The 26,084-nt window shown below is 39.9% G+C and overlaps 1 protein-coding gene and 1 pseudogene across 5 annotated transcripts in view; both read right to left on the bottom strand.

Moving 5' to 3' along the window:
* The window catches only part of ZNF704 (zinc finger protein 704), a 253,690-nt gene that overhangs the window by 158,263 nt on the left and 69,343 nt on the right, over nucleotides 1–26,084 (bottom strand). The gene's annotated exons all lie outside the window — the stretch shown is intronic.
* LOC144300683 (U2 spliceosomal RNA) lies at nucleotides 9,149–9,255 on the bottom strand (annotated as a pseudogene).

Genomic DNA, 26,084 nt, shown 5'->3' with positions numbered 1-26,084 from the left:
TTACTGGGTAGGTGATGTGTGAACAGCTCATTTCCTTGAGGTCATAAAAGACTGTTATATACATCTTAGATGCTAGAAAAAAGCATCTAAGATTGCACAGGGAGGAATTGGTGGTGGTCGTACAGTATCCACAGCTTGACGCTGAGGTTAGACTGCCTGATTTGGCATCTTGGGTCTCGTTTCCTTAGCCGTTTGATCTTAGCATCTTCTTCAACCTCTGTCATGCTTTGGTTTGCTTTGTGTGGAAAATGGTGAGAACCAATCTCAGAAGGCTTTTGTAAAGATTAAATGAATTAACACATATAAAGCATTTGGAACCATGCATGGTATAGTAAGTGTGCATTAGTTGTTATTTCTAAAATCACTATAATTATTATTCTTTAGGCACCAGAGGTCCCACGTGGGTTGAATGAAAAATCCCATATGCCAAACCTGGACACAAACTTGGCCTCTTCCAAAGGGAACTCCCATCTGATACTGTCCCTCAAATCCAGAGAGCTTCAGTTTTAACCTCTGTACAAGGAGAGACTTGGAGGGAAAGATAAAAAGTTGTTACCCAGCTATTTTTCTCTGGTTCTTTGAGGGGTAGGATGCCGTCCAGGTATGGATAGCTGGGAAGGGGCAAAGACTGTCAAAAGGTACATTCTTAAGAATATATATTATTGCCCATATACTACATTTTGGCTACATAAGGGGTTAAATTTACTTTGCTTTTTAAATTTATCCTTTGAAGTAAACCTAGTAACTGTGTTTCTATGGAAAAAATATACATTTAATTCCAGAGTATACACCCCTAAATAAGTATAATCCATTTTGGGGGGGGGATTTATGTCTGGAAGAAGTTTAATAATATCTAAAAGCTGCTTCTGCATGGGATTGCTCAGTACATTCCCAGGGAAGTCTCAAAGAGCAAAATTCTTTAAGAGAGACCAGAAAGTCCAACCCCTGAATACAAGATCAGATTAATCAGGTCCCTACTTTATAAAACTGCAGGCTTTCTATTGGGGAAGATTAATCTGGCATTGCAACCCAACTGCGTTGCCAAGTTCTATAATTACAGCAACTCCTCTGAAGTTTATTCAAAATCTGGTTCCAAGCCAGAGCTCTGCCCACATTCCTTTACTACTTCCTACCATGATACCCAGACCTCACGTTTTGAAAAACATATTTTAAATCCTCTCTAGAACCATGTCCACCAACTGGACTAAGAGGCTGAGAGACTGGCCACCTGCAATCCAGTCCACTCTCAAGGCCTGCCAGTGCTGGGCACCCCTGCAGCCACCCAGAGTGTTCTCTGCCTAGAGCCCCCATGCCCACAGCAGTGTGTCAGATCACGAATCACGAAGCAAATGCAGTCTTCAAGGGCCATTTTTAATGAGACTTGCCACGGGGGTGCTCTTCCTTATGAGCATCACCATAGTCTGAGGAGAAATCTATAAATGTACCAGTTACTGACAGGCATCACAGGCCCACGGCTGCTTTCCTTTTCCCAGGCGCTTGCTCCTTTCCATGGACTTCATAACAACAGAAGTGTCTACGCTTTGGTTACTTCAGGCTAGTTAGTGTCTGGCTACAAACTAGGTTGTATGATAGAAAACACTAAAAAAAAAAATTAAAACCATAGTTAAACACCAACTATTTGTCTGATGGAAAGAAACAGTATTGAAAAGAACACCATCACAGAATTTCTAACGATACTCACATCCAGCGAAAGATAGAAAGTTGGTTTATTTATGTTGGTTCTTGCAAACGACACGTCATATCTAGAGTTGATAAACGTGAGGTCTGAACAGAGAAACTCAGGTCCCCTGCTTCTGGTTTTGGGTTCGAATCTCATGATTTAAACACTAGAGGTATTTATTTCGTACCTACTTATAGAAGTCCTTGTCTTAGCCACCAGGAGACAGAAGACAGACAATAACAAAAAGCTAAATGTTGCACGTTTATAATATTCTAGGCACTTTACGTGCATCACTGCATGTGATCCTCACAGCAGCTCCAGGAAGGAGTTATTATTCTCCCATTTACAATGAAGACTATAATGGGGAGATTTTAAATAACCTAAGGATCCATGGCTGGTAAGTGACTGGAGCTGACCAGGCAGTCTGATGCAGAGCCCCAGCTCTTAACCACTCAGTATACTGTCTCACCATCCCTGGCCTGAAGAAGTTTACGTGTAGAGTAATGGCAATGCCAATACAGACATTATAACATGAGGTAGAATAAGGTCAATGCCATAACAGGTGTCAAAGTCTCAGAGATTCACATCCAGAGGGAAGAAACAGCAAAGCTCTCTTGAGGAGGTAGGACAAGTGAGCTTTGAATGATGTTTGGGTCATAGATAATACAAGGGCAGGATTAGTGGTGGATGGAGGAAAATCCAGTCTTTCAGAAGGAAGGAACAGCATGAATGAATTCAGAGAGAAGATACAAGCAGGAACAGTAATAGCAAATAGTACAGCGTGGCTGGAAGGTAAGGGACACAAACCAGGAAGGAGAGGGAGAAGGAAACAGAATATACCACTGGCAATATTACTCTAGAAAGCCCCTACTTCCAGGCTCAGAAATGTGTTCTAAATTTTTCAAAGAACAGGACCCCACCATACGTTCCTAAGTAAGAGATTCCTGTGGACAGAATGGAATAAAAATGGTACCAGTAGGATTGGAGAGAGAGGGAGGGATCTTCAAGACTTGTAAGCCGAACGGTCACTGGAGCAAGAGGAGAATGGTGGCATCTCTGCCGGGTGGATACACGTATACCCTACTCCCTGGAACCTGGAAATGTGACTTTGTTTGGAAAAAAGTTCTTTGTAGATGCAATTAAGTTAAGGCTCTTCAGATGTGATCATCTTGGATTATTTGTGCGGGTGCTGAATTTGATGACAAGTGTCCTTATAAGAGAAAAGCAGAGGAAGATCTGAGACAGAAGAGAAGACTTGGGGAAGAAGAAGAGGCAATGTGGCCATGAAGGCAGAGGCTGGAGTGATGAGACCATGAATCAAGGAATGCTGTCACCAGACACTACAAGAGGCAGAGAATGGACTCTTGTTCAGGTCTCCCAGGAGGAATAATGCCCTGCTGGATGTTAGACTTCTGGCATCCAGAACTGTGAGAGACAAAATTTCTGGTAAGTCACCCAATTCATGGGAATTTGTTATAGTTCTAGAAAAATAATATAGCATTCTTTTTCTTTTTTAAAAAAAGATTTTATTATTTATTCATGAGAGACACAGAAAGAGGCAGAGACACAGGCAGAGGGAGAAGCAGGCTCCATGCAGGGAGCCCGACGTGGGACTCGATCCCATGTCTCCAGGATCACGCCCTGGGCCGAAGCCAGGCACTAAACTTCTGAGCCACCCAGGCTGCCCCCTAATATAGCATTCTTACTACAAAATAGAAAAGTTTGTCAGAGAGCTGATTTGGAGAAGTGTTTAGAAATTGACCAATATAATTTATATAGTTTGTAGAAAAATTACATCACTTGGGATAAAAAGACAGTAGGTTGGGCCGAGAAAGCAGGGTAGACTCTTTTCCTTTCCCACACACTCAGCTCATTATCATTAGTTTTGTCTTAGCATTTGTCAAGATGTGAACCACATGAGCTAGCTGAAAATGCACATTCTTGGGGCCTATCTTCAAATTCTGATGCCTTTCTTTAAAAAAGAATTATTTATTTATTCATGAGAGACACAGAGACACAGGCAGAGGGAGAAGCACGCTCCCTGTGGGGAGCCTGATGCGGGGCTTGGTCCCAGGACCCTGGGATCACGACCTGAGACAAAGGCAGATATTCATTCAACCACTGAGCCACCCCGGTGCCCCTTCTGATGCCTTTCATATGGGGTAGAGCTCAGGAATCTAGTTTCGAAAGCATCCCAGGTGAGTCTGATGCAAGTGATCCTTTAACACAGAATGGACAAGTTTTTCTGTCAAGGGCCAAGTGATATATTTCTATTTAGGCTTTGTGGCCATAAAATCTCTGTCCCAAGACCTGAATCTGCTAAAGTAGCACAAAAGCAACTGTTGACAATATATAAACAAACGAGAGTGTCTGTACTCCAGTACAACTTTATCAAATTTTATTATGTACCTTATTACATGAGACTGAATTTCATATAATTTTCTTGTGTAAGGAAATATTCTTTTTTAAAAAAACTTTTTTGCCCCTCATCCATTTAACAATGTACAAAAACAGGTGGTGAGCCAGATTTGGTCCACGGGCCATAGTTTGCCAACCCCAGCTTTAACATGCTGCAGTTTGCAAATCACTGCTTTAAATGTTAGAGCTGAGATATTTTTCAAGTCAGGGGCATGCCATGAAGCAGCAGGAGACAGAGGAGTAGGGGAAACATCTGATGCACTAGAATAACCCCCAGCATGCTGGCAGCCTCTGCTAAAGCAGTAGCCCATAACGTGCAACCACACTTGCGAAAGGGTGTCACTCGTGGGAACACGATCCTTCAGGCATGCTATAGACTTAAAAATAGACCGAGGGCCGTTGTCCTGAGTAGTGCTGGGCAGACCTAATGTATAGACTGCAGCCTACAGGAAAAAGCCAGGTTTTCACTAGTTCAGTTCTGCCCCCTATTCCCCCGTTGAAGAATGTCTCAGAGAATGCAGAGCCGTGGAGGGGAGGATACAGCCTCAAATTCCTTCTAATTTATCAGTCCTTCATAAACTCCAGTATGGTAAATGCAATGAGTAACACAAGACTTTCAATGTATTTTATGATGTTGGATTGTGACCTGCCACCAAAGCCTCAGGGAACTGCTACTTGGTGAAAGAAGGCAACTTGCCTTCTCCATTCCTGGGCAATCACTGCTGCTGTCTCCTCTCCGTACCTCCAGCTTTGATTTAGCCCAGCTAGGCTAGAACCGTCTGCAAGCTTCCTCTACCTGGGTCACAGACAAAAACAAGTACACATAACAGAGATCCACGACAGAACCAAGATGCTATAAGATTTCAATAAGCGGGAACTCTGGGCTCAAAATAAGATGAAATTTAACTAGGACAAATGTAATTGTCTGCATTTACATTTAAAGAGATTCAATTATAAAAGCACAAGTTGGAGGAGAGACTTTATGAGCAGCTGCGTGATGCACCAGTTCACAGGATAAAGGCCTCAGGGATGTTTTTAACTACAGTCTCAACAAAGCTAGTGAGATGGGGCTGCTAAAGTACTTAATACAATTTTTGGCTGCATTAATGTAATTACAATGTCCAGATGAATACAAGAGTTCACTGGACTCTGAGATAATCAGATGACACGTAAGAGCCCTTCAGCAGTTCTGGGCATTCGGTTTTAAAATGAATGTTAAAATAAAATAGTAGGAAAGTCATTCAGTAATGGGACTATAATCAGAGGAGGGCAGGGGAAGAGACAGCCTGAAAATGTATTTTATTGAGAATATTTGAAGGAGCCGGAATTGTCAGCAGTGCTTTTGAGGGAGTACTTGGAAATATTTGGAAATGAAGTAAGTGTCACATTTTTCAAAGTTAAGCTACACAATCAAGGAAAAATAGGTCAAAGCCATAAAAGTGTAAAGTCTACATATTTGGATTCCCGGAAAGCAGACCTGAAGGAATGCAGAGAAAATGTGATGTGTGCTTCGGCAGAGGGGTGTATATGTACCAGGAAGCAGGATCCAAAGTGGGAATCACAGAAGCAAACATTCATCTTGCCCATCCTGCACTGCACACGGAGAGAAGGCCTGACCGTCTGAGAAAGATGAGAGCATTCTATTATCAGAGTTTGGAGCCATCCAACATTTAAATCATACAATTTAAGTCTCTCCTTGTTCTGATGCCACATTCTAGCAACCTGCTTAATTCTAGCAACTCTGTATAAATAGATAAACTTTAGAAATCTGACTTCCATTCAGCTTGACTACTAGGAAAGGATGTAATAGATTTCTTATGGGCATTTAAAAAAATTAATAAACAATAGTTTAGAATAGTTTTAGGTTTGCAGCAATGGTGAATGGCAAGTACAGAGAGTTTGCATATACTCCCTGCCCCCCACCCCCCGCTCCCTGCCCTATGGACAAATTATCCCATCATTGACATTCTGCACCACAGTGGTACATTTGTTACAATGGATGAACCTATATTATTAACACATCATTATCACCCAAAGTTAACAGATTATATTAGGACTCACTTTTGGTGGTGTATCATTGAGTTTTTCTGTCCTAAAAACGCTCTGTGCATTGCCTATTCATTTCTCCTTATCTTGAGCCCTTGGCAACCACTGATATTTTTACTGTTCCCATAATTTTGCCTTTTCTAGAATGTCATATAATTGGAATTCTTCAGTGTGGAGCCTTTTCAGATTGGCTTCTTTCACTTAGTAATATGCATCTAAGTTTCTTTCATATCTTTTCATGGCTTGATAGCTCACTTCATTTTAGGGAATAATATTCCATTGTCTGGATGTACTGTAATTTATCCATTCACCTACTAAAGGACATCTTGGTTGCTTCTAAGTTTTGGCAATTATGAATAAAGCTGCTATAAACATCTGTGTGCGGGCTTTTGTGTGAACATAAGTTTTTAACTTCTCAAACCATGGAGCGTGATTGCTGGATCATATGGTAAGAACATATTTACTTTTGCAAGAAACTGCCAAACTGTCTTCCAGAGTAGCTGGAGCAAATACCATGGAGCATGGGTAAATACCAAGGGTAAATACCATGGAGTGTGATCACTGGATCTTATGGTAAGATTATGTTTACTTTTGTAAGAAACTGCCAAATTGTCCTCCGGGGTAGCTGTACCATCTTGCATTCCCACCAGCAGTGAATGAGAGTTCCTGTTGCTCTTCCTCCAGCATTTGGTATTGACAATGTTCCAGATTTTGGCCATTCTAATAGGTGGGTAGCAGTATCCCTTTGTTGTTTTAATTTGCAATTCCCTCATGACATGTAATGTTGAACATCTTTACACATGCCTATCTGACATCTGTATATCTTCTTTAGTGAGATATAGAAGTCTATTAAGATCTTCTGCCCATTTTTAAACTGGGTTGTTTGTTTTCTTATTATTGAGTTTTAAGAGTTCTTTGTATATTTCGGATACAAGTCCTTCCTCAGATGTGTCTTTTGCAAATATTTTCTCCCATTCTGTGGCTTGTCATCTCATTCTCTTGACACGGTCTTTCATAGAGCAGATGTTTTTAACTTTAAGAGGTCCAGCTTATCTATTGGTTCTTTCATTGGTTTTGCCTTTGGTATTGTATCTAAATAGGCATCACCATACACAAGGTCTTCCAGGTTTTCTCCTAGGCATCTTTTTTTTTTTTAACTTTTTAATTTTTATTTAATTTTATTTTTTAAAGATTCATTTATTTACTCATGAGAGACACAGAGAGAGAGAGAGAGAGAGAGAGAGAGAGAGAGAGAGGCAGAGACATAGGCAGAGGGAGAAGCAGGCTCCCCTCAGGGCCTGACGTGGGACTTGATCCCAGGACTTGATCATGACCTGAGCCAAAGGCAGATGCTCAACCACTGAGCCACCCAAGTGTCTCTCCTAGACAACTGTAAAAAATTTTTTTAAAAATAAACATTATCTTTTAGAAGTTTAGATATACAGAGAAATTGAAGAGATAGTACAGAGCTCCCCTAAACCTCCTCATCCAGTTTCTCCAATTATTACCAACTTATATTAATATGGTACATTTGTCACAATTTAAAAAACTAGTATTCATATATTGTTATTTACTAAAGTCCTTAATTTATTCAGATTTCCTTAGTTTTTCTAATGTCCTTTCATTGTTCTGGTATCCTATCCAGGATACCTACACTACATTTAATTGTAATGTCTCCTTAGGCTCCACTTGGCTGTGATAGTTTCTCAGACTTCCCTTGTTTTTGGTGACTTTGCAATTTTGAGGAGTGCAGTCAAGTATTTTATAGAACATCCCTCAATTGGGATTTGTATCAATCTTTTGCGTAATTAGAATGGAGTTACTGGTTTGGAAGAAGATCACACAAGTAAAATGTCACTTTCATCACATTGTATCAAGGGTATATAATACTAACATGACTTATCACTGCATATAACCTGGCTGAAGTAGTATTTGTTAGGTTTCTCTGCTGTAAAGTTACTTTTCTTCCTTAACACTGTACTCATTGGAAGGAGTCACTAAGAGCAACCAACACTGAAGGAGTGGATTTATGCCCTATGCTCTTGAAGTGTAAACATTTATGTAAATTATTTGGAATTCTTTTGCACAAGAGATTTTCTCCTCTATAATTTATTTCTCAGATTGTTCATTTATATCTATATGAGCTCATGGATACTTATTCTATGCTTTGAGTTATAATCCAATACTATTTTATTTTGTTGTTTAGAATAGTCTCAGCTTTGGACATTAGAAGCTCTTTCTGTTGGATCCTTTGGTCTCTGACATGCACCCAGCAATGTGCTTTTTTAAATTCTTTACTTCCTGGCCTGACAAGATTCTTTAGGCTCATCTTGTATATTTCTTTCCTTGGTTCTAGAATCAGTCATTTTTTCAACGTTGACCCGGTTCCTTTCACTGGAGGATGGTATTGAAAACCACCATCTGGGTGTGAGGTATGCTTGTTGCTACCAGAGTGTTGTTACTTCTAGGTTATCTCAGCAGAGGGAGGAACTATTATACTAGTCCTTGTTTATACACGCACATCTATATATGTGGCGTTGCATTTAAACCCCCTTCTTATGTGAGCTGCCTAGGTGCTGAGTTGCATTCACCTATCTGGTCAACTCTTAAGACATACAACTTCTGTGTCTGTCAGGGGCCCACTGGCCTTTACTTGAAAAATGCCCTGCCACACCTCCATACACTACTGTTGCCCTGCTTTGAACTTTTATGGAGATTTTTGGTCTGGAGAAGAAAATATTTAGAAAGCATATAATAGTTACATTCAAATATTAGAGTAACTTACATAGAAGAGGGGTAATTTGGGGTCGCTCCATAGAGCAGAACCAGAACCAACCACTGAAGTTACATGGAAGACAATTTGAAGTTAACATGAAGAAAAATCTATAAAAATCAGAACTTTGTCTTAAAAAGGAATGAGCTGGTCTTGAAAAGTCATAAACTCTGAATAAATAGACAAGCTCAGAGACTGAGTGACCATTAGCTTGTCCTGGATGTTATGATGGAGATTCTTATACTGGGTCACAGACTGGACTCACTGAGAGCCATGTCTCCCAAGTTGATAAGAACAGATACTACACTTGATCTTAGCCAAAAGGCTAAGCAGCGATGCCATGTCTCCTAAAGCAAAAAGTCTTAACCCTATAATAAGAGCTGCCTTTACAAAAATGGTCTTATAATATAAACCCATGCACTTATGGCCCAAAAGATTAAGATTTTTAAATCAATAAATGAATAGGTAAGGCTCCGGATTATTATTATACAAAAAGAACACATTTTTAATAAGTTCCCTTTAGTTCTTAAATACAGAAGTAAAATATACTAAAGAACAGAAGAGACTTGTTTTTATTGAATAAATGTGACTGAAGTAGAGGTGGATAGTATACACTTTAACTGCAAAGATTACAGCAAATATTTGAACCATTGCAATAACCTCATGTAGAGAAAAGATTCTGAGCTCTATTTTACATCTGCTGTGTGCGGTGTGCTAGTTCATCTGATGAGAAGCTTCTGGGATAGCATCCAAGGAAATCAGGCAATTCTGAACACCTTTTTCAGATATGTTGCCAGATTCTTTTGCTTTTTACCTCCCCCTTTCCTTAAAAATTATGCACATGGGAGCACGTGTGTACATGCACATTTGCACACGTGCACGCACGCTCACATACCTTCACTCTCTGTAAATAATGATAAAGGTCTAATCATGTCACCAACATGTCATCAGCACCCCAGATGTTCCTACTCAGAGAAAGAATAACACACACCCCACAACCGTCAGAAGATGAAAGAGCTTCCTAAGCTAAACTTTCAATAAACACAGCCGTGGCATCACGTGGAGGGTAACTGCATTTTACACATGCACCTATATTCTTATAAACTGTGCATAATGAGATCAGCAGAAATTAAATGAATAAAAATGTATTTCTGCTGACTCAATGAGAATGGCTGATTCATCTAATTTTAGTTTTTTTCCTTTTCTTTCCTTTCCTTCCTTCCTTCCTTCCTTCCCTCACTCCCTCCCTTTTTCCCTTCCCTTCCCTTCTCTTTTCTTTCTTTTAAATTAAGACAAATTTTTACTGCCTTGTGTTCACTCCTTCCCAGTATATTTTCTGCTGACAACAATCACAGCTCAGTTTTGCCTTCCCTCCCTCCAATTTCTGAGGTCTGTGCTTCACAATGGAGTTTGTGACAGAGAATGACCAATGAGTACCACCAGGATGTTGTGAAGAAAGAAGAAAAAAACTTATAAAGGAATTAATATCTTTTATAAAATTATCTTAATTATAATAAACTTTTCATCTAAAAATGCCCACTCTGATGGGAGTGTGGGGGGAGGGGGATACACAGTTTCTCTGCCATATTGAAGCCATAATGATTCAGCAGGTTCCTATTTTCCCATATTAGCAGGATTTCAAGTATATTTGCAAATTTCAAAATCAAAACACCAGGCAGCATGAATTTATGACACATTTTATTTTTATTAATAAAATTCCATGCATGACAATAATCAGTATTTCGTACAGATGCAGTGACAAGATATTTAAAAAGTGTTGGAACAATTAAAATAGCTGAATACTACTATAAACATAAAAAAGGAAAACCAATAGAGTAAAACTGCTCAGTTGAACCCAACTTGTTTATAATTTATAAAAATCTCACATATGCTGGTCTTGAGTTAATAGCCCTTCTTGTCTTTTAAGACCATTAAATTCATAACTTTTAACAACAAATTATGAAAAAGAATTAAAATAATCATTGAAATAGAATGGCAGACACTGCCAATTCTATAACCAGTTTCTCCTTCTTTCTTACTATCAGAATGTTTGGCATATTTGGGATGGTGATGTTCCCAGTTCAGAAAGTACACTTCCCAGGCTGTAGGAGTGGCTGAGTGACAATTCTGTCCTATGAGATATGATTGGAAGGCACAAGGTGGCCTTCAGTGAAGGCCTTTAAAAAAAAGCAAACTCAGAGCACCTAGGTGGCTCAGTCAGTTAATCAACTGCCTTCAGCTCCGGTTATGATCTAGGGGTCCTGGGATCGAGTCCCGGGCTGGGCTCCCTGCTCAGTGGCGTGTCTGCATCTGCCTTTGCTCCTCCCTCCTTGCTCATACTCTCTCTCTCTCTCTCAAAAAAAAATAAATAGAATCTTTGAAAAAATTTAAAAAATAAAAATAAAAAAAGCAAATAACTCTTCCCTTTCTGCTCGGCCTTTTCTCTAGCCTCTGTCAGGAAACAAGCGCAATGTCAGAAACTACAGAAAGAATGTTAGGTCTAGGAGGATGACAGCCACCTATGGGGGAAGGTGGAGGGTAAAATCACAAGGAGCACGGGCCTATTATGACATCCTGAGTTACTCTATAAGCTATGAAGTGGTTTCTTTAAGACTTCTTATTACGCAGAGGAGAAAAAAATGAATTTGTTTAAGCGACTCTTACTGAAGTTTCTACTACGTGTTGCTAAAACAATTTTAACTGATAAAAATAATGTCAAGCACCCTTAAGTAATTTAAAAATACCCACTTAAAAACAACTAAGATACTCACCGCTGCCCATTTTTATTCTTAAAGCAGATCTCCAAGGGACCTCTACTCTGAAATACTGCTGGCTGACTTTGAATAAATATGAACTTCTGAAAGTAAGTTTTCATTAAAAATTGTTTAAAATTAAAATTGCCGTTGTTTGGAGAATGATGTACTTCAAAGCATTACAAAGTGTTAAAGTAAAATGAAATAATATTCTGTGCCCCACTGGCTTCAGTTACTGAGCTTTCCCATATAATGACACCATGCTAAACCCAAGGGAAACCATAAGTAAACACAGTCCAAAAACACTCATTAGGAAGAAACCCGAGTGATTCTGTGAAAGAGTAAAAAGGCATTTTGATGATAATTGTAAAGTGAAGAGATGATTAAAAACTGGCCTACTGTGAGGAGCTACACAGCATGGACACCAAGGCATACTTCTGAGAGGGTCTCAGCGTCCCTGGGTCAGGCTCTGGTGGCAGAGCAACTGGCTCTTGATCATCATGTCTAATTTTAGCTACCATATTTAGATAGGTAGAGTATATTGTAAATTTAGACAAAATATTGTCATTGGCTAAATAAAAATGGATTGTTAAAGATGGTAAATACCAAGAATACTGCAAAGATCAGAAATAATAACCTCCCAACCCCCAAACCCATGTGGTTTGGCTTCAACGATTAAACACTGGGTGAATATAACAAAGTGAGTGTCTCCAAAGCTTTTGCCATTATCCCAAGGCTGGCTTCTGTCTCTGATGAGGATATAGATTACCAGACTCAACAAAGGCTGCCAAGAAGAAACAGATGAAGGATAAATTTTTATGAATGTGCTATTTGTATGTTAAAATCAAGTGACTTGTCAGTCAACAGATATTCACCGATGAGCACACGTATCAGCTTCTGGTCAGAGAATAAAAGCAAACGAGGTGGGAAAGAGGATGAAACTGTATGGGGCTGGTTCTAAGAGCCACAGCATTGCCCATGGATTGTATTCAGTTAGCAGTTGTCATTCTCATTGGTTAGTGTGCATTAGTATCACATGGGGGAAATACATAAAAAAGAAAGCTGCTTGAGTCTCACCCAAGAGTTCAGTCTTCAATTGTTTCAGGATCAGGCCCAGGTTAAGTATTATTTGAGAAATACTGCGGTGATGCTATCATGTGGTTAGGGTGAAGGATCCCTGGGCTGGAGTGAGAGTAGATGGGCCTTGAGCTGAACTTCGGGGATGGGCGGGACATTAGATCAATTAGGGGGAAGGAAGATTTGAAAGGGATGAGCGAAGGAAGAACCATGGGCAAAAGACAGTGATGAACAGTGATGACAGTGTGTCAGAAAGTTACAGGAAATGAAAATCACATACATGCATACATACATAAGATGGGGTCCATTTATAGACTTAAAAAAAAAAAAAACAATGGTGGGAAATGGGAAACTATGGGTGAGGAACTGACCAGGTGACAAGGACCCTAAAGAAAGATCGGTGTGGCAGGAGCCTCCTGGATGAATGCCAGCATGGAGAAGCAGGAAGAGCAGCTAATGGCAGGTGCCAAAATCCCAGGTGAGAGGATGAGGTGCAGGCTTCAGTGAGGAGCACATTGGGCATACTGGGCAAGCTCTGAGGGCGTGGAAGTAAGACTACTGGAGGATGCTGTGGGATCCTCAAAGGAAAGGGGAAGGACTAAGATAGGAGGAAACATAGAAGGTGCTGCAGACAACGAAGGAAGGATGAACTAAAAATCCAGGTTGAGAGACCCTTGTGAAGAGGGAAAAAGAAGATGTACATCACAAGGCCCATGTGTCAGGGTGGAGGGAAATGAATGAAGAGAAGAACTCATGCAGCATGAGGTTGGGGGTGAGGCGGGAAAAGTGGGCGCCAGAGCAGAGCATTGCAAGTTGAAGTGGAGCTGGTTTAGTATATGCATGAGATCTTTCAGCCCATTGGGAGATAAAGGTATTGCTCTGCCCAATATATTCAGGTGAAATAGAATTAAAATGGGATGCCTGGGTGGCTCAGTGGTTGAGCGTCGGCTTTCGCTCAGGGCATGCTCCTGGGGTCCAGGATCAAGTCCTGCATCAGGCTTCCTGTGAGGGGCCTGCTTCTCCCTCTCCCTCTGCCTGTGCCTCTGCCTCTCTCTGTGTGTCTCCTTGAATAAACAAAATCTTAAAGAAAAGAAACAATTAAAATGAGAGTGAGGAATATAAGAGTATTTTCCATGTGTAAGCCTCCTTGCACTTTTGGGTAAAAGAGAATAGCGAAGAAAGACCTTGGTTCCCACTCCACCTTTGTGACAGAAGAATATATGTAGAGGTGAAGTGGAATAATAGTGTGTTTGTAGCTAGAGCAGTCCCTGTCCCTGGAGATCCCTAAGCAAAAACAAACAGCAAAATCTTCCCAAGAGGAGGAAAGAGATTTCCATCACCAGTCAGAGCAGGGGAGAAATGCAGGGCCCAGAATTATATATTATCAAAGGAGCAGGCTATCCCAGGCACAGGAAATGTCAGAACCTTCGTGGCTCAGTGTTAGTAGAGAGATGACTACTGAATCTAGGTTGTGGGAACCATAGTCCTATTAGCAGACTGATTCATTGGAGCATGTGGATCACTGAACTCCACTACTCCCAAAGTGACTACTGCCTATACCTCCAAACTCTTCCTTACTCTGTGCTGGCTCCCAGGGATGAGTTTTTTGTGTATAGTCATCTGGACTGAAAGAATGGTGGCAGTACTGTCAGGAAGGCAGCAAGGAACAGCTAGGAAGGGAAGCACATGTGGGGAGTAAAGAGCCAAGGCAAAGATGTGATCAAGTGGACAGGTTAAGTCCGAGGTATGTCTGGCACATCCATGTAGGTACATCTGCAGGTGGTTGGAACGTGGGAACAAAATCCAGGGAAAGGGCCGAGTTGGACTTTTGCTTGACAATCAGCTCACAGTAGGGGTGCCTGACCTTGGAGTAGGTGACCTCACCGAAGGTATGGGGCATTGTCAGCCCTTGAACATTTGCTGAATGACTGGGAAAAGAAAAACTAGGCTGATGAGCAGACCCCTTGGGCATCATCTTATATGGGGTTAGAAAGAAGAGTAGAGAAAAGAGACAGAAAAGAAAAGGCCACTGAGCAGGAATGCTGGAAAGTTCAACACCATGAAAGTCAAAGGAAAGGGATTCAAAGTGGTACCTCTTTCGTCTATTAGACTAAGATTTTAAACAGAACTGCTCAGGTTTTCTGGAAGCGCAGGCGCTGTTGGGAATGCAAACTCGAACAACTTCTGCAAAGCAATTTGGCAATAGACATCACCGCCCCCGCCCGGGCCCCCCGCATATCAGGAATATTTTTTTCTCAGGTTTATCAGTTAGAAATATGTAAGAGTGTGCACATGGCTTAGCTACAGGACAGTTAACCCTGGTGGTGTACTCTAAAATTACTCCCAATGATCCCTACCTCCTGGTATTCATGCCCTTGTATAACCTCCTCCCCTTGAAGTGGGCTGGCCTAGTACTTTGCTTCTGAAAAACAGAACACAGCAAAGTTGATGGTGCATCGCTTCTTTGATTAGGCTACCTAAGGTCCTGACTTTTGTCTTGCTGGCAGACCTTCTCTCTGGCAAAGTAAGTGCATGATATCCTTTTAACACATCAGGAGTGAAGAAGGAGTCTTCTTCTTGGCTTTGCTGAAGCAAGTTGGCACGCTGGGAAGGCCCACACGGTAAGGACCTGAGAGTCACTTCCAGCTAACAGTCAGCTAGGAACTGAGGCCCTCAGTCCAATAGCCTTTGAGGAAGTGAATTCTGCAACAATCACATGAGCTTAAAGTACAAGTAACCCTGGTCAAGCATTTAGATGAGATCCCACCCTGGCCAATACCTTAACTGAAGATTTGTGAGAGCTCTTGAAGCAGAGGACTCAGCCAAGCCATCCCCAGATTCCCGACCTACAGAAACTGATTTGTATTGTTTTAAACCAGTAGGAATTTGGGATAACTTGTTATACTGCAGTCGATAACCAGTTCAGTAAATTATAATTCTGTTTGTGATAATACATAAATGGAAACAACCAAAATGGCCACTAGGGTATTGGTTAAATAAAAATAGTATATACATATGATATAATTAAAATTAAATTTATGTCCTAGATGAATGTAGATATTCACAAAATTTGTCTGCAATGTATTAATTACAATACGTATCTTAAAAGTTCTAAAATTACATGTCATATAAAACTATTACTTGGAATAAGTATTCTTTGTATACCTAAGTCTAAAGGAATGAACAGAAAAATGCACATCAAGGTGTTAATAGTAGTTACCATCTAATGACTGGTTTATGGGCACATTTTGTTTTGTTTCTTCTGCTTATCTATACAAATTGTTTAAAATGACTGTATCCTGCATTATAATAAAAAGAACAATTAAATGCATAAATGAGAAGAAAATAACAATAAGCAAAAAAGGATCATGAGCAATATAGGCCACCACAGTAAATTAAGGAGGTCTCGTTCATTCTTTTTATTGATTGCTTTCTATGTGCCAGGATGAAAACTGAGAAGAGTTACTTGTTTCGATTTGGCAGGGAAAAGGGAACTGGTTATCTGAGACAACGCAGTGTCATCTCTTAATCAGTGAAAGAAGGGTGATTTGTTCCTATGTGCTAAGTGCATTGGATAATATCCAACATAAACAAGAAAGTGGAAGAATTTCAACTAATGTGGCAAAGCCATCATAATGAGTGTCGCAACTGGGTAGGAATCATTACATAGACAGCATCTGAAATCTATACTGGAAGCAAATAGGAAGAAAATTGACATCACTTGGACAAAACTGAGCAGTAGCACACTGACAAAACTGAGGGGGTTTAAGCAGTGCAAACACAAATAGACAAGATGTATGCACACCGCAGAGGAAGAGAAACGTATTACTGCTAAGGAATTCTTAACACTGTTTTGGTGTGTTTGGACTTTTGTGCTTGGATGACCTGTTTCTTTCCAATACAAGTACTTTTAGGGCAGAAGCTTGAGTTTCTCCAATTCTCTTAGCCTTCTGAAGAAATATACCCGTATAGTAATAATTCAGAGTTTGATTCTGATGTAATTAAGCAAGAAAACCATCAGAGCAAGTTGATTGTCAAAGAAAACTGCTGTTCATCGTATAGTTCCACGTTTCAAAAATCTTTCTTGGAAACAGCCCAGAAAGAGCCAACCACCCAATATAAATATATTCTTCAGAAGAAAAAAACTCTTTAGGGAAGCAAGATATCACACTGAAAGAACAGAAAAGTTATTTTAATTTCCTAACATGCTCACCTTCTCCCGGAGAGAAAGCTATACAACATAAAACCAAAGCGCCTAGATAAAGGCGGTCAAACAGCAAAACTCCCAAGGTCCTTGCAAACAAGTACAGTTAATTGCGGATTCTGCTTCTGTTTGGACACACACAAAGCTGTGCCTGGGCACAAACCGACAAGTGGATGTGTAATTACCATTCTGAATAAGTGAAGCGGTGATGGTAGATATGTAAAATGATGCAAGTGTGGCATGACTCAAGGCTTAGGATTGGAGGAAGAACTAGCACTGTTTTCCCTCTCTGGTCCCTATGGTCCAATAAGTGGAATTCCAAGGAACTTTTGCATGTAAGTTTATGAAAACAAAAGCGAAGAGCCACAGAATACATGCATGGAGCATGAAGCCTTGCATGGGGATGGAAGTATACAGCGTGAACACAGGGTGAGTGAGTCTGTGTTCAAAACCAGGAGATGAGGTGCCGTATCTTATTTCCAGGTTGCAGAGAGAATCCAGACTTGGGGGAACCGCTCCTCTTCCCCGGCCCACCCCCCATCTCAACACACAGAACTTCTATGAATAGCATGAGAGATACTCATCAGGGACAGACGGGAAAGCACCAGCACCTAAAAATGTGGAGACAATGCAAATGAATAACCCTTGGGTTTCTGAATGGAACTTGCCTTTTCCTTTTTAAAAAATGCTGTTTGCTCTGTTTAAATGGCACAGTATAAAAATGGGACTGTAACTTGTAATTTTGAGATATAAAATGTGAAACATAAAACAAGGGGTTATAAATCAGCCAGAGACCAATTAAAATACTTAGACTGTCATTCAAAAACATTCCACTGAACGTAATAAAATGAGTGGGTGGTTGGTTCTATTTTAATAACTGAAGGCTGCAGGAAGATTTTATTTCTTCAAACTATCAGCCAAATATACCCAGGACTGACTGGAACATGGAAAATACGCTTTCACATTATGTTAAGCTATAAAATGAAATAAAATCCCTCAAAAGACTGCATCGGAACAGTGTTCTGACTCACAGTAAGGCTCGTTTGAGGTTAAACAATATTTTATCTTCAGTATTTTACAATGATATTGGTGTACAGTATTTGTGTAGTTAATGTAATAATCATGTTATGTCCAATATTATTCCACCATTGTATCATAAATATGAAACCAGCCAGCGTCTCTCATTGGCATTTGGGGCAGGAGAGTTATTCACTCTGCTGAACTATTTCGCACAACCAAAACTGCCTCCTAGATATTTCCAAATACCTCTTGTGGGTAGAAAGGCACTTGGGTTTTGGTGATGATACTAATAATTCATTGAAAGAAATTAATTTTGACTGCTCCAAAATCTGTGTTGTTAAGTGGCATAACCATTTGCTTCTTTGAAAAAAAAATTTGATTCTTATTAAAAAAATAAATAAATAAAACCTGGAAGTTACTATTAACATTCCAAGTTGTAGGATGTTATTCAATAATACATATTAAAAGTCACAAGTAAATACTTATAATAATGTGTTACACGTGCTTAACACATTAACCTAAATTGCTTTAGGTTTAATTGGATTTATCTTTCCATTGTAGACCTGAACTCTAAGATAAATGCTGATTTCTCCTGAGACAAGGCATTATTTGATAATGAATCCCAATGTTTCTTGACTATCCATTCTGGAAGAGAGTTTAAGAGCTCAATTGGTCCAAGTGTCTAAAATATTTATGAAAACAGATGTCAAAATGGAGATTTTTGTTTACCAACAGTATGCAGTCAATAGAGTATAAGAATCCAAGTCTCTTGACTTTTAGGGAACAGTTCTTTCCTTTAGTTTACAGACTTTGGAATTTCAAGACCTCAAAATCTTTAAAAAAAAAATTGGGACCTAACATGAAATTGTTAATGTGTTAAGTTGCCCACAATCTAAATATTAAGAACAACCTTCTATCTATCACCATGATTCCATAAAAGGAAAGCCATTTTAACACCAAAGATATAGGTATTACACAAAACAAAAGGTTGTCCATTAGGGTGAAAACTTCATCATGGACCAATGTATATAGGCTGTAATATACCCCTTGATTTTTTTTTTTTAAGATTTTATTTATTTATTCATGAGAGACACAGAGACAGAGAGGCAGACACAGGCAGATGGAGAAGCAGGCTCTACGCAGGGAGCCCGATGTGGGACTTGATCCCGGGTCCTCAGGATCACACCCTGGGCTGAAGGCAGCTAAACCTCTAAGCCACCAGGGCTGCCCTACCCCTTGATTTTTTGTGGTTTTGTAGCTTTTGCTTTGTTTTGTTTTACTAATTCTTTTTTTAAAATTTTTTTACATATTTTTTTAATTGGAGTTCCATTTGCCAACATATAGCCTAACACCCAGTGCTCATCCCATCAAGTGCCCCCCTCAATGCCCATCACCCAGTCACCCCAGCCCCCCGCCCACCTCCCTTTCCACCACCCCTTGTTCGTCTCCCAGAGTTAGGGGTCTCTCATGTTCTGTCTCCCTTTCTGACACTTTCCACTCATTTTTTCTCATTTCCCCTTTATTCCCTTTCACTATTTTTACATTCCCCAAAAGAATGAGACCATATAATGTGAAATAAGTCAATCGGAGAAGGACAAACATTTTTTTTACTAATTCTTATTTCCGATCACCATTGCAGGCATCCAGCTAGTGACCACTAAGGTTTATGACTTTTCCTGTTAAAATGCTACGGGGATGTAACTGTAAGTAACATGATCAAGCTGTAAAAATCAAAGGCTTCCCATTGGGGCAGGCAAAGGCTAGGTGTATAAGACCCCACCCTTCAACAATAGACCAGTTGCCTGCTGTGGGAGTTTCAAGCTTGAGGATCCACCTTGTCATTTAACGGAATTATCAGTGCCTTTAAAGCTGACATCCATGCTGTTCCCCAGCACTACTGGCTTGTGATGCTACAGCTCTGGGGAGCACAGTAAACAAAGAGGAACAAGAAACTCAGACAAGACACAACATTGCATTCTCAAGTCCACAACCTCCAACCAACACCAGCTCAACTGCAGAGTCTTTAGTGCAATCATGGGGGACCCAGCCTTGATCTTATATGTACCCTTAGATAACACAGAACATTGCTTGGGAGTAATTTCAGTCAACTAAGAGAAATAAAGCTCTCAAGGGTCAAGGAAAGAATATTATAATTAGATACCATCGTTCTCATTGTAGGGTTGCTAATTTTTTTCTTTCTCACTAAATTTGCTTAAAATATGTTCATTTGTTTTTCGTGTCCAAAGTTACAGGAATAAGAAAACAAAGATGAGTTGTTCTATCCATTAAATTAAGCGTCCTTGATCTTAATTCTGACTATAGCAACAATGGCCTCCCCTCCTTCACCTAGAATGGCCAGATTTATATGAAACTATGACTGCCTTGGATTTTTAATTTTTTCCCTAACTCTAGGGTTTTCACTGGGTTCCTATGCTTCTGCACACAGACATGCACCACACTAGTTGCACTGATCATCCCCTAAGCTGCCACCTGCTATCACCTTCCACCTTTGATCTTTTGCTATCATCAGTGTAGTCTTTAAACACCACTGCTGCATTCTAACTGCAAAAACAAGTGCACTCCTTGGTGGAAAAATACCACATTCCAGCTTGGTGAAGCAGGTGGTGTGTTTCATAGGATGGAGCAGAAAGTAGCATCTCTTCCTCTCGAACAAGAAGGAAGACTATTAGCACATCAGCAAATAAAGTAGGGCTCGATGAATTTTAAGTGCTGCCTTACAAATGAAAATGTGGCAAAATTTGAAAAATCAGCTTTTAAAAAGTGTTTAAGTCCATTATTCAAACTCAGACTCTCAGCTTTAAAGAAAACCTTATTTCCCCAACTTTTAAAGAATGTGGATGACCAGATGATTTTTAAGATGCTCATAATTCTTTCTGCTCTGTGAGATATAAAACCTGGCTTTCGTATAACACAATGACAATCATACTCAGCACTACCACAGCTGGACAAAATATCCTGTTTTACTTCTAGCCCAGGTAGGCTGAAGAAAAGGCCTGCGTTTTTCCTTTATGTGGATAATGAGAATCAACATAATTAAATTACTCAGGGTCTGGGAAATAAAGAAGCAACAAATATATTTGGACTTCAAGTTTCAGCCATAGGCTCAGAAAAACTCATTGTTTTAAAATTTCTAGTCTGGGAAGTTTCCCCCTGCCCCTCATTAAGATTGGTTCTTCTGAAACCAAATAGGACATCTGGAGATTTGATGACATGAAGACAAGACCTCCTAATGAAGAGTAAAAGCCATCCTCAAGCCACCAACTGATTTTTGCAAATGGAGGGACTTCTGTCTGATTTTGACCAGGGTTAATAAAGAATAAGACTGACAACCAAACAGAGCAACATCCTTTATGGCAGATATGTTTGTCACTGGGTCACTTCTAGATGTGACATCTGCTACTCAGGGCCATATTGTCCTCAGGTTGATACCATGTGTACACAAAGAAATCGTTTCTTGTTTGTATAGTTTCACCACACGCTGGAGGAATGACTGAAGCAGAAGCTCTCCGTCTTGGGTGTGGATACTGGAGCACACTTGCAAACTGGTGTGGTTTCACTTTTGAGATCAAAGGAAGCCAACAGCAGACTCGGTGAGCTCAGCTGGGCATAATTCCAAAGGAAATGCAAGTAGCATAATTCCAACATAATAATGTCTCCCTGTATTTACGAGGGTGGCAACAGAAGGAGTGACTCAATATAGAAAATTCTGAGCCCAGAAACATCACACATATCAATGAAAAGCTGTGAAAACCTGTTTCTTAGTAGATGTGTTGACCTGGCCACTTGCTTGTCCAGAGGCGAGGTGATAACCTTGCCTCTGGGTACCACATTCAGGTGAGCCCAAGGGCTGCAGCTCTTCATCACTGCTAAATGGAGTTTGCCATGATCTGATGAGTGAGGCAGGAAGGCCCCACAGCCACTAGTAATAGCTAAGAACTCATTTCATCAGATTCCTATTCTCCATCAGAGCACCTATCCAGTGAAGAAAAGTGTGTTTCTTAAATAATGAAAAAGAAAGCTTACTGAATGCTATATAGGATAGGTCTTGGGACAGCATATCACAACTGTCACTTCTAAGTGGACATCCAATAGACTTCTAAGTGGTTATCCAATAACTGACCCCCCTCTCCAGAAAAAGTTAGCCAATAGACAATGAACCAACATTCTTAGAGTAGCAAATGTGGGCAATACATATGCCAGCCTAGCTTATTTATGACTGTATCAGCTCTGCTTCATGTATTTTTTCATTTGTTTGCATAGAGAATAGTTGAAATATGAAAATATAAATGTAAAAATATAGTACACCATCATCTGATCCCTTGGTGAGAGGAATGACCTAATGTTTTCACATCCATTACTGTGGTTAGAAAAATATTGAAATTTAATATAGTAACAATAAGCATTTTGTAAACATGAGTTGAATATTTCAAAAGCAAAAAATGGGCTTTTATTTCCTTTTAACCTCACAGATTATTGGGCCTTCCTAGTTGGGAAGAAGGCAATACAGTTCTACATCTTCTTGGTTTTCTCCATCCAACCTGGTCATATGTAAGGGAAGTCCAGGTTACTGAATTCTCTTTGGACATGTTGCGAGAAGGGAGACTCTCCACCAGGGGGAGAGAGATAGGATATGGCCAGAAAGCCAGGCTCCCACCGCCCTGGACCTGGCCCTGGACACATGGGAGGAGGTCAAAGGACCTCCTGTGATCAGCGAGCAGCACAACACCCAAGCTCCTCCCTCCTAACTACCAGTTCTGTTTTCCAAGCTATTTTATCTTCAATATAGGAACACACTCTTTAAGAACTCCTATTGATTGAGATCACATTCTTCCCAAAGTGATCTGCAACAGACAGCAGAAAGACCTTTTTTTTTTTAAAGTTGAGAATTTTATTTTGTTTAGATTGCCTACAGAGCAAGGGTCAATTAGAAATTGAGTGAGAATACAGACTGCAGGAGACACAATGCGACTCCTTCAGATTTGTAGCCATGTTTCCCTACAACTGCAAATGTTAATTTTCAAGTTGTTTCATTTTCTGTGGATGTGAGGGACATATGACTGCACCGTTTATGGTTAGGAATGGGTCAAAAGGGACACTTGTGAGCCTTGAAAGAAAAATATGTAGGAGAACCCAATTCTTGAAAAATATTTAGCTTTTGGTGCGGGGGTGGGGGTAATGCCTTCTGGAAAGGTTGAGAGGCTCAATAGGAGCCGAATGCCGTGTTCCTCATGCCTCTGCCCCTCCTTGTCAACGGGCAGCTGTCTGGCACTTTCAACGGTCATAGTTCTGTATGATCCTCAATGCTACCTGCTTAGTATTCGTGACATTACATCACATGTGCAAAAAACTGAGGTGATATTTTGAAAATCATGCGAGTAACGCATTTACCAACCGTGCTTCGAGAGCACAGTCCCTCCCAAAACAGGTCCTGCTTTCCAGTATTTAAGATTCAGAGCTGTGTTTTACTGAGTGGACTTTAAAGGACTTGATGAAGTCTGGTCACATCCAAGCAACATTAAAGATTAGAGCTATCCTGGTGTAATCAATCTCAAGGAATAAAAATGTATGTTTCTACTGTGATTTGATGAAATCTCACGCTCCGTAGATGAAAGCCCCACTTTATGCCCTTTTTAGTACATGGTGGCAAATGGGTGGTAGAAAATAGCAGATGACCTTATGAGATGTTATTCTTGGAAAGGGGTAGCAAAATTAGGCAAATCTATTACATGGCTGTGTACTATCTTTGGGGCTGATTTCTGAGTTTATGCAGTCCATTGAAGAAGTGAATGTTTGCCACATCCAGTCAAAACAAATCCTGAGTGAGGAAGAGCAATCAGAATCTTTTCATCATTTAGGGATTAAGCTGTGCAAGTAAAGCTTGCCTTAAGAAAAGCCGATATGAAATGAAAATCAAGATGTAGAGAAGCGATATTTACTTTACAACAAAATATCTTAAAATAGCAAGCACTTGTGGTACATTTATTTACATTATGATCATGATTTGACTCTAAGTTGATCTATAAACCATCCTTCATGCATACATGCATTGTGCCCTGGAGGTGTTCAAAGTCTGCAGGCCTTTGCTACTGTTTAATTGTAAAGGCAACTTAGAGTCAACATGTCTACAACCCAAACCCCTTATTTCCCTCCACCGACACCTGTTTGCTTTTGCATTACTTCTGAATTATTTTTTTTTCTTTTTTGGTATAGCATCACCAACCACTTTCTCCCTGAAGATGCCCAAGCCAGAATTTCCTAGTACCTTTTCATTTTTATTCAGCTCCCCATCTGCTTTACTCTCACCTCAAATTCTGTGGCATCTACACCTCATACCCCCTTGAACATAGCAGCCCTCTTACCAGATGCTCTGTCCTGCGTAAAAGTTTGATGATGATCTCTCTCAGATTCTACACCTGCCTCCTAATTATTCTTTCCTTTCTTTTTTTTTTTTAAAGATTTTATTTATTCATGAGAGACACACACAGAGAGGCAGAGACATAAGCAGAGGGAGAAGCAGGCTCCCTCCCTGGAGCCCAATGTAGGACTTGATCCCAGGACCCTGGGATCACGACCTGAGCCAAAGGCAGAGGCTTAACCACTGAGCCACCCAGGCGCTCCCTAATTATTCTTTCTGCCCCGCCCCCCCGCATGTCAAAACATGTATGTAATTCCTCCCTGCCTCCTCATCCCCACAGCATACCAGGTGACTGCTCTGAAATGTCAGTCTAGCACTTGATGGGATGAGCACTGGGTGTTATGCTATATGTTGGCAAATTGAACTCCAATAAAAAAATAAATAAAATAGTATTAAAAAGAAAAAAATGAAATGTCAGTCTAAGGCATCACTGGAATAGACCTCCATCACCTACCTGATAAAAATCAAATTCCAAAAGTATTTCAAGTTAAGCCTAACTCTCCAGGCTTATCCCTTAACACTTCTCCACCCAGAACTCTGTTTGTAGGAGGAAAAAAACAAGTTAATATTTAAAAAGAGAATCAATTATAGTTTAAGCCAAAGTAAACGGTTTGTACTTAGGAGTTTTTAAGAGTTTTTGATATATTTTTTTGCATTTCCTAGTTTACAGGTGGTATGTATTAACTACTTTATTATTATATCAAAAAGCATAAGCAAATGCACTGAGAGCAGTAGCCCAGGTCCAAGCCTCAAGTACCTTGACCGGGCATGTCTGTACTGTCCTAACGGTTGCTGCCATAGGGAGTGTCAGGGTCCATCTGGTAACAACTGAAGAGGAGCTCTTAAACTTTGGAAATGCAGCAGCCTTTATGTTTTTAAAGAGCCAGGACTGTGACAATACCAATTTAACCTTTCTTTGACTTAGCTAGAACTTAAACATCTTCATAATAGTAATTGTAAAAGCATCAGTGATTCACAACTGGGAGACATTCTCCCTTTAGAAGACATTCTGGAATCATGATGAAAATCATGATTTTTCACAACTATATGTTCCCTGACCCCACAGATGCTGACTGTCCCCTCCTTACTGGGATGCTCCTTCCTCCTCCATGACCCTTAAGAAATACTGCCATAGGAGGCCACCGTTCCACTTTACTGGTGTGAGTGAGGAATTCTCTTCATGTGTGTTTGGGTAAAAAAAGAGAGAAAGCACTGTCTCAGAGAAAAATGATCAGCAGTTTTTTATTGAAATGTATAATTTTTAAAAAATGTATAATTAACAGATACTTTAATCTAAGCTATACTGTCTGATGCAGGTGTCATTAGCCATATGAGGCTATTGGTCACTCAAAATGTGCCCAGTCCAGACTGAGAGTAGCTGTAAGAGTAAAATATACACTGGACTTGGAAGTCATAGTATGTAAAAAAAGAATGCGAAATATCTCACTATTAACTTTTTATATTCATTACATGAAATAATGATATTTAGGATATGCTGAGTTAAATAATATAGTATTAAAATTATTTTCTTTTCTGTTTTTAACGTAGCTCTATATAATTATATATATATATATAATATGTATATAATTCAGCTCATGAGAAATTTCTATTGGACAGTGCTGCTCAAACCTAATTCTTTTTATTTTATTTTTAATCATTTTGTTATTAGGTTCTAA

This window comes from Canis aureus, chromosome 28, assembly GCF_053574225.1.
Source record: "Canis aureus isolate CA01 chromosome 28, VMU_Caureus_v.1.0, whole genome shotgun sequence".
Taxonomy (NCBI): domain Eukaryota; kingdom Metazoa; phylum Chordata; class Mammalia; order Carnivora; family Canidae; genus Canis; species Canis aureus.
This window is presented reverse-complemented; position numbering and strand designations above follow the sequence as displayed.